General features: G+C 44.6%; 1 protein-coding gene across 1 annotated transcript in view; it reads right to left on the reverse strand.

The window, feature by feature from the left end:
• KATNBL1 (katanin regulatory subunit B1 like 1) overlaps positions 1-9,332 on the reverse strand; it is a 51,513-nt gene extending 42,181 nt beyond the window's left edge. The window contains exon 1 of the mRNA XM_081108062.1: positions 9,206-9,332. The gene's annotated coding sequence lies outside the window, so the exon portion shown is untranslated. The remainder of the gene's footprint in view (positions 1-9,205) is intronic.
• Positions 9,333-13,287: the final 3,955 nt, after the last annotated feature.

A 13,287-nucleotide genomic window follows, 5' to 3' on the forward strand; every position in this document is an offset into this window, starting at 1 on the left:
GCTGGGCTGCCAGAGGGATGTCTGATTGCTATCTTAGGCCCAATCCCCCGGAGAGCGGGCCTAAGCCAGCAGGTGGTCATCCCCTGAGGGGTCCCAGACTGCGAGAGGGCACAGGCTAGGCTGAGGGACCCTCCCTCCTCCCCGCCAAGTGCACAAATTTTTGTGCACCAGGCCTCTAGTATTATAAGAATTCAAAACAAACAAAAACAAAAACTCTTTAATGTGAAGCCAGATTCAAAAGATCACATGATTCCCTAAATGTGACATATCTTTCTTTCTTTTTTTTTTTTATATATATTTTATTGATTTTTTACAGAGAGGAAGGGAGAGAGATAGAGAGTTAGAAACATCGATGAGAGAGAAACATCGATCAGCTGCCTCCTACACATCTCCTACTGGGGATATGCCTGCAACCCAGGTTGCCCTTGACCGGAATCGAACCTGGGACCCTTCAGTCCGCAGGCTGACGCTCTATCCACTGAGCCAAACCGGTTTCAGCGTGACATATCTTTCTTAGGTATATTTGACAAGGGGTGGGGAGGGGAGTTACAAAGGCAGCAAACACTTGTACTCTAAAAGTAACGAAGAGAATGTTATGTTAACTGCACTTTTAAAGCTATATGAGACACTATCAGACTGCTGGAGTAATGATACATTCTATTGAGTTGTTTAGTTATGTTTGGAGCCTTTTAATCCCTTCTAAGGTTATAATCTAATTGAAAGTCAACATTTTGAAAGAATGTGTCAAAGAGGGCACCAGCTGGGGGAAGGAGATGAACAACACTGAGAAGAAGAAAAAGAGAAGCACAGAAACAAATACAGGTAGTACTTATTCATGCACTGTCCAAGGAAAGGGCACCCCCATCAAGTTACCTGGAATGTCTCCTACACTTGCTAGGTTTATTATAGGAAATGAATTTAACAAATCCCCTTAATCTGATTCCATGTTCAGAACAACTCAAAACCCCTAGTACCTGAAATAACCCTGACAGTGTTTGTATTGGCTGAATGATGATTCATCACACCACCTTCTCTTAATTCAGTTTCCCATGGAAGGCTGGTCTGAGAAACAATGTCAAATTTCAGGTCAAGCATGAAAACACAGATTTTTGGAGATTCAGAAGGTACAACATGGTAACACATTACAATCAGTAGACCAAACTGAATTCCAACTTTCTTATGACCAAGTAAGTCACCCTGAAATAAAAAGTACAAAATTGATGTTAAAGGGGAATTACCATGCCTACCACCTCTTCTTCAGTTTTAATAATGAGGTCCACTGAGCACACTACATTAAGGAATTAGGATTAATAATGGGAACATGAAGTTTACTAAATTCTGAGAGCTAGGTGGTTGTTTATCATCATTTTTATCAGTGGTTTGGGACCAATAACTTTAAATTTTTCAATGACTTTATACTGGAAGAGTGGGTGGGGGAGCAGGTGCAGAACAGTATGCTACCACTTAGGTAAAAACAAAAAGTGTACATGAGTGATTGCTTATATATTCACTGAATATCTTTGGAAGGATATACAAGAAACTGGGGACAAATATCACTTCTAGAAAGAAACTATGTGTGACTGGGGGATTAGGTGAGAGGGGGATGTTTCCCTTTTAGACTTTTACTTTCAACGAAAGTAAAATGTACTAATAGTATACTAAACATTTCTTCTTAAATGGCTATATAAATGCCTGAATCTTTGTGAACACTTGGAGTTTCTTAAGGCAAGTAGATGATTATCTTATTAGCATATTTTGGTAAATATCCCTTACTCTCCCTCTTAGAACACTCCAATGTTTTTCTGGAAATATTCACAGGGAGGAAAAATACTCTAACCCTTTCTAATTGTTTTCTTAAACTCATAAATAGAAATATATGTAAATACATATACAAAACAATATCACCTTAAGGGTCCTTTTTGACTTCTTGTTTAACTACTAAAGATATTTCTGAAGCTTTCAAGATAGATGGACTCTATGTATGAAAGGATATACCAATAAGATATACGACTCTCAAAAAGATAGGTTAATATACACTAATTTTAACACACTAGCTTCATGATTTGGGACAAATCTATTACCAATCTATTAACACTTGTGATTAATTTCTGCAGTACCTGATAAGTATGTGAAGGATATCCTAAGACCTTGATATAAGGATAAATTGCCCTTTGAGAATTAAAGAAATCAACAAAAGATTATGCTAGAGTCCTTTTATAACAATGGTTCTTAATCTTTCTTATACTCCAATGCTTAAATTGAGATTACTGCACAGCCCCATCAGTTACAGCGGTGTGTTACCACTATATGTCCTGCGCTGAGATCAGAATATATATTGAAGTTTGAAAATGTCCCCTTCTCTTAGAGAATACTCTCTTCTCCAGCAAAGGAGTCAAACACTACCTTAGGGAGGTATAATGACTCCCAGGTCCAAGACTTAACTGTAATAAAATTTAACCTATTCATTAAAAAAATAAACAACTTATCTCAATGTTTCCCCTAAGCTTTGGATTCATTTCTCTAAACACCCACAAGTCAGCTCCATGTGAGTGTCTAACAGCCATCTAATCTTGAACTTAATACATTGAAACTAGAACCCTTAATAGTTACCCTCTCTTTTATTTCTCTTATCGTGTCCTAAGAACAAAGAAAATATAAAACTTTCCCAAAGTTAATTGATATTAGCAATCAGAAGATACTTGGAGATGAGCACAAAGTAGAAAACACAGCATTTTATTTTATATACTAATGGCCTGGTGCATGAAATTCGTGCACATTACAAGAGAATTAATGAGAAGAAATATTTTAATATTGCTATTTGTCCTTTCTCTATAATAGAAGTGTCAGAGATGAAAGAAAATTAGTAAAATGTGGGGAGAAACAAAGATGGCGGCATAGGTAAACCCCGGAGATTGCTGCCTCGCACAACCACTTCAAAAATACAACTAAAAGACGGAACGGACATCACCCAGAACCACAGGAAGGCTGGCTGAGTAGAAATTCTACAACTAGAAGGAAAGAGAAAAGCATACCGAGACTCAGAGGAGGTGCGGAAGTAAAATACTAAGGTGCGGAGGTGCATGTGGAGAGAGCTGGTGGCTGAGGGCGCGGTTGTCTTTTTCAATCGGGAGGGAGTCTCAGGCTCTGAGCTCCAGCTCCAGGTGAGTCTCTGGGGACCCAGACTCAAACGGGAGACGCGGGACTGTCTGGCATAGGTCGGAACTCGAGGGCAGCTTTCTCTCCGAGGTACTTGCAGCAATTGCTGGGACACTGAGAAGCAGAGCCTCTGGGGACGGGACTGAGAGCAGCCATAACTGCTCGCTCCGCCCGCCCTATTGATCCCCTGGGACCCGCGCCGCCCAAGCCTTGCACGCAGGCATTTGCTGGATAGCCTCAGGCAGAGGCTAGATTAGCATCTCCCTAGAGATCAGGACAGAAGTTCTCCCACTGCAGACACAGCTGATTCTCACTGCCAATTGGCCTGGAGATCAAATCCCCCCCAGTGTTACCTACAACAATCAAGACTTAACTACAACAAGACTGTGCACAAAGACCACAAGGGGGTGCACCAAGAAAGCATAAAAAATGCGGAGATAAAGAAACAGGACACAAATGACAGAAATGGAGGAAAGCAAACTACTGGATATAGAGTTCAAAACCACACTTTTAAGGTGTTTCAAGAACTGTCTAGAAGCCGCCGATAAATTTAGTAAGGCCCTCAAAAAGACTGGTGAGACCGCCGATAAATGTAGTGATATCCTCAAGAAATCTAGTGAGACCCTCGATGTTGTGATAAAGGACCAACTAGAAATTAAGCATACACTGACTGCAATAAAGAATATTATATAGACTCCCAACAGCAGACCAGAGGATCTCAAGAATCAAGTCAAAGATTTGAAATAGGAAAAAGCAAAAAACACCCAACCGGAAAAGCAAAATGAAAAAAGAATCCAAAAATACGAAGATAGTGTAAGGAGCCTCTGGGACAGCTTCAAGCGTACCAACATCCGAATTATAGGGGTGCCAGAAGAAGAGAGAGAGCAAGATATTGAAAACCTATTTGAAGAAATAATGACAGAAAACTTCCCCTACCTGGTGAAAGAAATAGACTTACAAGTCCAGGAAGCGCAGAGAACACCAAACAAAAGGAATCCAAAGAGGACCACACCAAGACACATCATAATTAAAATCCCAAGAGCAAAAGACAAAGAGAGACTCTTAAAAGCAGCAAGAAAAAGAAAGTCAGTTACATACAAGGGAGTACCCATACGACAGTCGACTGTCGGCTGATTTCTCAACAGAAACTTTGCAGGCCAGAAGGGAGTGGCAAGAAATATTCAAAGTGATGAATGCCAAGAACCTACAACCAAGATTACTTTATCCAGCAAAGCTATCATTCAGAGTTGAAGGTCAGATAAAGAGCTTCACAGATAAGAAAAAGCTAAAGGAGTTCATCACCACCACACCAGTATTATATGAAATGCAGAAAGGTATCCTTTAAGAAGAGGAAGAAGAAGAAGAAAAAGGTAAAGATACAAATTATGAACAACAAATACACATCTATCAACAAGTGAATCTAAAAATCAAGGGAATACATAATCTGATGAACAGAATGAACTGGTGATTATAATAGAATCAGGGGCATGGAAAGGGAATGGACTGACTATTCTTGGGGAGGGGAGGGGTTTGGGGGATGCGGGAAGAGACTGGACAAAAATTGCGCAACTATGAGTGAGGACAGTGGGTGGGGAGTGAGGGCGGAGGGTGGGGTGGGAACTGGGTGGAGGGGAGTTGTGGGGGGAAAAAAGAGGAACAAATGTAATAATCTGAACAAGAAAGATTTAATTAAAAAAAGAAAATTAGTAAAATGTATATAAAATCTCCCTTCTGTCAAGAGTCTGGAACATGCTGTGGGACCTAGAGTCAAGTCCCCGCCCACCATCCTCACAAGCTTCGAAAAACGCAGGAGACCCAGACCCAGCTGGCCCCACCCCCATGGGGTGAGACCTAGACCGGGCCAGCCCCACCCCCCGTCAAGCCACTCCAGATGGGGGCGCAGTCTCAGGTCCCCCAGCCCGGCACCAGGGCAGGGCCTGAGGTCCCGAGTCAAACCCCGCCACGCGAAGGGCGTGGCCTGAGGTCCCCATCAAGACCCGCTGGGTGGGGGGCCACAACCTGAGGTCTCCCAGCCTGGCGCTGGGGTGGGGGGCGCAGTCTCAGGTCTCCCGGCCTGGTGCTGGGGTAGGGGGCATGGCCTGAGGTATCCCAACCCGGAGCCAGGGGTCCCGCGTCAAGCCCCACCAGGCGAGGGACATGGCCTGAGGTCCCCCATCAAGACCTGCTGGGCGGGGGGTGCAGCCTGAGGTACCCTGTCAAGCCCTGGGGGGTGGGGGGGGAGGCATGGCCTGAGGTCTCCTGGTCAGGCGCTGGGGGTAGGGGGCGCAGTCTTAGGTCTCCCGGCCAGGAGCTGGGGCAGGGGGCACGGCCTTGGGTCCACCGTCAAGCCCAGCACCCCCACCCCCACCCTGCAGCATCATACCAGTGCTGAATGGGGATGCACACAGGCAGCGGGATGTTAGCGCTGGGGGCAGAAGTCCCCGCCCCTGGCCCTGCCCACAGACTGGTCATGACTGGGACACCATAATGGACAAATTAGCATATATTACCTCTTTATTATATAGATTTTTATTGATTTCAGGGAGGAAGGGAGAGAAAGAGAGAGATAGAAACATCAATGATGAGAAAGGATCATTGATTGGTTGCCTCCTACATGCCATCTACTGGGGACAGGGCCTGCAACCCAGGCCTGTGCCCTGACCAAGAATCCAACCACAAAGTCCTGGTTCATAGGTAGAAACTCAAACCACTAAGTCACACCAACTGGGCCTTGGCAAGCATTTTTAAAGATAGTTTCTCCTTCCCGCAAAGAATTATACTCACCCTTGCTTATAAACTGTAGCAATCTACAGTTTATAAAAAATTAAAAAATCCCAAACTAGTCCTTTAATCCTCAAAGTAAAATTCAATATAAACTTGAGCCTTATTTAGGATTCTAACAGAAAATGTATTTCTAAAAACCTTTCCAAGAAAGGTGAAGGGGAAGACTTGCTAAGAAAGAACTGAAAAATAAGCTTAGTACAAAAAAAAACACAAAAAGTAAAAAAAAAAAAAATAGAAAATTAAAAGAAAAGAAAATTAAAGGAAGATTAACTATAGGAGTTTTAGGAAGAATGTGAGGTGATAGGCATCAAGGGTCCTCATTCAAATGTTATTACGTGTCTCTGTGAATGGCAGTTTACATACCTAAAATGAAAAGTATTACGAGCATGTATATTTATTCAGTAGCTCCACCATTCTTTTAACTTCCCAGATTTAAAACCTTGGAGATACCGTAGACTTTTACCCTCATTTTTTTTCTATAGTTAATCAGTCATCATATTCTAATAGTTCTCCTTCAAAATGTCTCCTGTGAATATAAAGCAAAATTCCCAACTTCAAAAGAATACATATAAAAAACAAAGACTGACCATTAAAAAAAAACATTTTTTTCAAATGAAAAATGAGAAATATTCATGATATGCTGAGTCAAAACAAAACACCCAACCGCCATAGGAAAAAAAAAATGTATAATCCTAGTTTTATAAAAGAGAAAATAGTTATCAGCATAAAAAAAGATTTGAAAGGAACCACTCTACAATTGTTCTTTCACTTTCTCTACATTTCCTAAATGTTTTTTACCATAAATATGCATTATTTTCAAACTTAGAAAAAAATCCTATTTTAAAAAATTATCTCATTTTACCACTCCTTGTCTGTTCTCATTGCTCTCATCCTATTTCCTCCAGTCTCTCCCTTCCCCAGGATTCTAACAACAGCCTTCTTTCTCTTGAGGTCTCTGAGCCCACTGCTCCCCAACTTACTATTCCTTGCACACATGCTCCTAAAACTCATCATTCATACTTATCTACAGCCAATCAATGTTTGTCTCTCATCATTGATGTTTCTATCTCTCTCTCCCTCTCCCTTCCTCTCTGAAATCAATAAAAATATATTTTTTTAAAAAAGAAAAGTTATAAAACTTCCAAAATCATCTCTCTCTCTGCTCATATACATATCAAGCCTAAACTTCTTTGATATATGTCTTACACAACGTTCCTCAGTCTTGCACACATCTTATTTTTCTCAGTAGTAACTTTCCAAATAAAGCAGACAGACTTATTTAGTGTTCCTAGAAGAATCCTTTTCATTCTCAATTCCAAGTCTTTGAACACAGTTTCCTCACTAAAATTCCCATTCATACTTTTCTATTCAGTGGCCTATAACCATCCTTCAATTGTCAGTTCTTTGCAGAAGCTTTACTGATTAGCTCAGTTCAGTTCAGCATACACCCACTAATACAGAGCATTACACTAGTATATACACATATATGTTTATTTGTTTGTTAATCTCATGCCCTCAGAATTTTAGGGAGGTTACTCAGGCACATTTCTGCTGTTTCGCTATTGTGCTAACACTGTGCTGGGCACAGAGGCAATCAAAAGCTGGACAAGTGATGAATGAATTTAAATGCACTGCTGCTAATAGTGTAAGCTGCTGTTTTCTTATTGAATAATTTGCTTTTGAACCTAATGGAGCCGTTGGTTAAGTATAATCATTTGAAATGCTCAGTAACCCCTCAAAAAGTTTTCAGAATGAAAACATTAATATTTAATGGTATATTTTCAAGAACACCTAGTGTTGTGTGTTTTTCTTCCTTCCCTTTAAAATTTTTGGGAACACATAGGTTTTGAACTGTTCTCTACATTTTCAGGAAATGATACAAAGGACTTAAAACTCTTCATTATAACACAAACATGAACTTTATGAACCCCATTGATCTTAAAATACCCAATGGATTTTTTACTCAGTGTACAAAACTTAAGCATGGTCAACAAGAGCAGACAACTCCATTGTATAGTGTTTGGATATACATCGACACAAATACACTTTGCACACATCTGTATTATATCCCAAGTCGAGAGAAGCAAATGAAATGAAAGCACTTTGTGAACTTAAAAAAAAAAAAAAAAAAGCCACATACAAAGAAGGCAACAGACTAGAGAGAGCAGCATAGTTACACGCTGGAAGCCAGCCTGCTTGGGTCCCAGCAATTATTAGCTGTGTGTCCTTGCACATGTCACTTCACTTCTCTGTGCCTCAGTTTCCTCCTTGTCCAACGGGGATAAGAGTATCTGTCCCACATCGAAGCTCTCAAAACAGTGCTTGCATACAGAAAGCACAAAATGAACACTAACCATTGTTCTTGTTGCACCATTAGTTATGAGCCTAGTAAGAAGCCTCAGTGCCTAAAGTTCTGGTTCAAGACTGGAGCTGGTTTTGCAAAGAGCAGGATAAGCTCTTTACAAGTTTAAGCTCTCAAGTGGACCCGGTTCTCAGAATTTCTGCTGGTGCTAATTACAGACTTTCTGTTACAGTCATCCATTCTTAATCTGCAAAGAAAACTGACATAGACAACTCTGTCTTCAAGGAACTTTACAAGCCACAAGAAAACAAATCCACTCTTTGTTATCTCCATATTTAAGCCCATTTAAGAGCAAAGAAAAAGGCTAGGTAGTTACTGACCAACTTTTCGGAAAACACAATGAGGTCTTTTAAAGTTGCAATCAGCAATTCTTATGCAGTTATGTCAAGTTTTTGTCCTGCTAAACAAAAGCTTATCAGTCCGGGCACCGAGAAGCCGAGAAGCCGTCGGAACACAAGGAAACGCCGCGGCCGGCCCGGGCGGCGGGGGAAAACCTGTCCTCCGACCGGTCGCCTCGCGCGCTCCGTCCTCCCCTCCCCGGGCCGCAGACGGCGGCTCCACCCGAAGATAAATAGTGACAGCAGGTTCCGTCCGCGCCTCGCCCCGCCCCGCCCGGGCCCCTCGCGCCCCCTCGCGCCCCCTCGCGCCCCCTCGCGCCCCCTCGCGCCCCCTCGCGCCCCCGGCGCCCGCAGCCCCGGCCTGCCCCGCCGCGGCCGGGCAAGGGGTTCGCCCCGGAGACCGCGGCCTCGCGCCCCGTCCCCGACCGGGGCAGCCCCGCCACCGGCCGCGCCGAGGCCCCGCGGGGCCTGCAGGTGGGCCCCGGGCGCGGCCAGGCCCCAGGGGAAGTCCTGCCCGGGCAGGGCAGCTGCGGGCGGGGGCACGCGCGGCCCGGCCGTCACTTACCGGCGCCTCATCGTACCGCGGCGCCTCAGTCGAGCCCTGGCGCTGATCAACTGCGCCCGGAAGCCTAGAGAGTCCCCGGGCTCCCGGGCCGAGCCCCACTCAGGGCCATTCAAACGCGGCCGCGCGCGGGGCCCGCCGGGATTGCTCCCCTTGGGCGTCTCTCAGGCTCCGCCCAAGGCTGGCTCCGCCCCTCTCGGGTAGCGCCGGAGGGAGGGGGAGCGGGCGTGTGGCCACAGTGCCCCCTGGTGGTCACAGGTACGCACACTAATCTTGCTACTTCGCGGTAATACTGAGCTGGAAATGGGATGATAAAAGTCAAAGAATGACTAATGACCATCTAGTGTGTGTGTGTGGGGGGGGGGGGGGGCGGGGCAGGGGAGGATACTGTACCCTAAGTGTTGCATCACGAGGTTCAAACCATTTGCTATAAAAATATGGTACAAGGAGAGATTTAGTCACTTCCATTTAAATGCACTCTAGGCAAAGGATTTAAATGTGTGGACTCTGGAACTATGTGACGTTGGGTAAGTCATAAATTCCTGTGTATTTTGGTTTCCTCATCTGTAAAATGGGGGTAATAGTAATAGCTGCCTCACTATGGGTAAATGAGTTAATATATATAAAATGCTTAGAAGAATGTATTTGGCACATGGTAAGCACTATATAATTGTTAGCTATTATATTTTTGTTCCTAATGTGTGCCAGACTCTGCGTTAGACTCATAAGAACACAAGAAATATGTATGATGCAGACCCTGTCCCCAGGAAGTAGGCTTAGTCTCTTTGGAATGGGGTACACTCAAGTATGAGGTTAAATTTGGGTCTGTCCCTGACATGCTTTTAATTACTGAGGGTAATTTTCTTTATCTTAGTGGAGGCAGAGTCATCTTCAACAATAAGCCACGGATCAAGGTTATGGGTTGTTTTATTTATTTAATAGGTTAATGGGGTGGGGCCACAATATTAGTAACAAAGAAACAGAATTTCCGGAGGATGAGGCCCAGAAATCAGGATTTTAAAAAGATTCCCAGCAGCCAAGGTTGAGAACCACTGCCCTAGGGTGACTTGCTTCTCTGGTTAGACAGCGGTGCTTCTTTCCAATACGGTCGAGTCCACGCTGTCCTGCTCCAGTTTGTTCCGGATGCACACTCTGCCTCACTCTGTTCTACTCCTCTCTGGCCCTGAGAATAACAATGTGTTTTTCCTCCCTAGTAACAGGGCTCTTCCTGTAAAAAATTAAGCAATGGTGAAATTTTCAGGCATGAATTTAGGTCCATGGGAGAAGTATTTTTAGGATATGTTTTGCATAAGCAATGCCTTTGTGAGCTACTCTCAGATTATACCACGCACAAGCAGGAACATGCCCATGTGTGGGGCCACACCTGTTAACAAATGGGACTCTTCGAGAGAGTCCGGCAGGGTGAGTGAAGAAAGCAGGAGCTCTGGGTTCTAGGTGTCTGCAACTTAGAACATTCCACTGAGTAGGTGTGCTGTTGTAGAGAAAATAAAATTCTACACACATGGGTGAAGTCACTTTCTCTCAAGCGATTTCTTCATCACCATTATCATAAACAGGAATTTCTTGATGACCCACTACATAAGAGGCATTGTACTGGGCCCTCACCAGAAGGTGAAAAAGGCGTGAGACAGTACTTACCCTCAAGGGATGCTGCATGGTGTGGTAGGACAAATAACGGGGACTCAGGAAAGCTGCTGTGTTAACGTAGAAGCATCTCCACTATAGAAGACTCAGGGGGTCTGAAGGCCTGAGCAGAATCTTGATGTTCTCACTTCTGGAGCTTCGTAGGGCACAGTGTCTCAGGCAGGTGCATCTCCAGACTCAGGTTTGGAGGTTTATACCAGTGGATGAGCGGCCCTGGCCCATAGAGCTCAGGTGACTGCCAAGTGTCAGCAGGATTTGAGGTGAAATTTTTAAAAATGGCTTTCTATTGCTACTTTTGAAATATATACTATTTTAATGATGAAAATACAGGTCAATTTTCTTCGTTGTCACTTCTAAGTCAATAAAGTTGAAATTATTTTCCCTTGGAGCTCAATCGAGTTATTTATTTATATTTTTATTTATTTTTAATAGTTTTATTGATTTCATAGAGGAAGGGAGAGGGAGAGAGAGATAGAAACATCAGTGATGAGAGAAAATCATTGATTGGCTGCTTCCTGCATGCCCCCTACTAGAGATCGAGCCCACACCCTGGGCATGTGCCCTTGACTGGAATCGAACGTGGGACCCTTCAGTCCACAGGCAACGCACTATCCACGGAGCCAAACCAGCTAGAGCTATTTATGTTTTTAAATTGTCGCCTGAGGATATTTTTAAATTGATTTTAGAGAGGGAGGAAAGGAGAGAGAGAGAAAAAAAGAGAAAAGAGAGAGAAAAGCATCAATGTGAAAGAGAAACATTGATCAATTGCCTCCTGTATGCCCCCCGACTGAGGATCAAACCAGCAACTTTTTGGTTCGTGGGATGACACTCCAACCAACTGAGCCACCCAGCCAGGGACAAGTTTTTAAATTTTTTTGGTTATTGTTAATCCTTACCGGGGATAATCTCTCCCCCCGCCCCTCGCCCCCCGCCCCCCGCCCCCCATTGATTTCTAGAGAGAGTGGAAGGGAGGGGGAGAGACAGAGAGAGAAACACTGATGTGAGGGAGACACATCAATTGGTTGTCTCCCCCATGTGTCCCACCCAGGGCCGCGGATAGAGCCTGCAAATGAGGTACATGCCCTTGACTGGAATTGAACCCTTGACCCTTCAGTCCATGGGCTGATGCTCTAACCACTGAACAACCAGCAAGGGTCAAGTTTTTAATTTTTTGGTGGATAAAAAAGTGCAGATCAAATATATTTTTTATTATCCCTCTACCAGTTCTTGTGCACAGAAAGTGGGTTCCTTGCTGGCCTTCACAGTGGACAGTCTCCGAGGGATCTCACCCCAGGCCATTCCCTCATTCCTTCCTTCTCACTGCCTTAAACATTCCTTCCATCTGACTGAAGGGCAGCTGGGTTAGCCTTTCTGCCTCTCACCCTCTTACGGGTATGGACGTCATTCAGGGGCAGTGTATGGAGTAACCCTCACCATAAACACACCCACGAGAAAAGAACTCTGGTGCAAAGTCATACATACATTTCTTGGAGAGTTAGGGAGGGATTGTGGAGGGACGTTGGAGCCACGCCTGACATGCAAGACAGGATTTCAACAGGCAGGGTGTTCAGACAGTGGGGGGAAGTACAAAGTAAGTTCCCGTGAGGCAGGATAGTATAAAGCTAGGAAAATCCCTTGGCAAGTGGACTGGGGAAACTGAGACAGGCAGCCGAACAAACTGGCCGAGCAATTTACAGCCGATACGGGTCACCAGGGTGGAAAGCCCGGGGTGCCTAGCAGGAAACTGAGACAGGCAGCCGAACAAACTGGCCGAGCAATTTACAGCCGATACGGGTCACCAGGGTGGAAAGCCCGGGGTGCCTAGCAGTGGGCAAAACTGGCCCTGACCTCGCCCCCAGCGTGGTCTTTCCTCCCCAGCATATCACATTTCCTCTCTGGAGATAACATCTAGGCCTCAGTTGTATTTCAGCTCCAGGCCTAGAAAAGCATCAAAACCAGGCAAATGAATGGCCCTGGCACTGACCAATCAGTGGAGACCATGACCCAGAAAGGGCACACCTGGAAAAGCCGATGAACATTCTATTGAATCTTCCCCTAAACCTCTAGCCTTTAAAACCCTCACGACAAAGGACCAAGTGCTGTTCTCCTCCTTGGAGCATGCCCTCCCCTTTCCCTTCCCCTTCTCTTTCCCCCATGGGGGTGCATCTATTAACGCTCTAAGGGACCCCCCATGAGACTTACAACCAGGGGAGCAATGGGCAGCAGCAGCTTGTCCCGGGCTAACCTCCTGAACCTGTCTCCAAGGCCCCCTATTCTCTCTTTAGTGAGCCTCAGTTTGGCTCACTTCTTTCCCATAATGTTTCTAGAGAGCCAAAGCAGCCCCCCCTAGTCTCTCTCCTGTTGCTTCTATCCTTGGCCCTTCCTTGTGTCACTGTCCCCAGCTTTAATAACCGTACTCT

The sequence above is a fragment of the Myotis nattereri genome (assembly GCF_964212035.1).
Source record: "Myotis nattereri genome assembly, chromosome: 1".
Taxonomy (NCBI): Eukaryota; Metazoa; Chordata; class Mammalia; order Chiroptera; family Vespertilionidae; genus Myotis; species Myotis nattereri.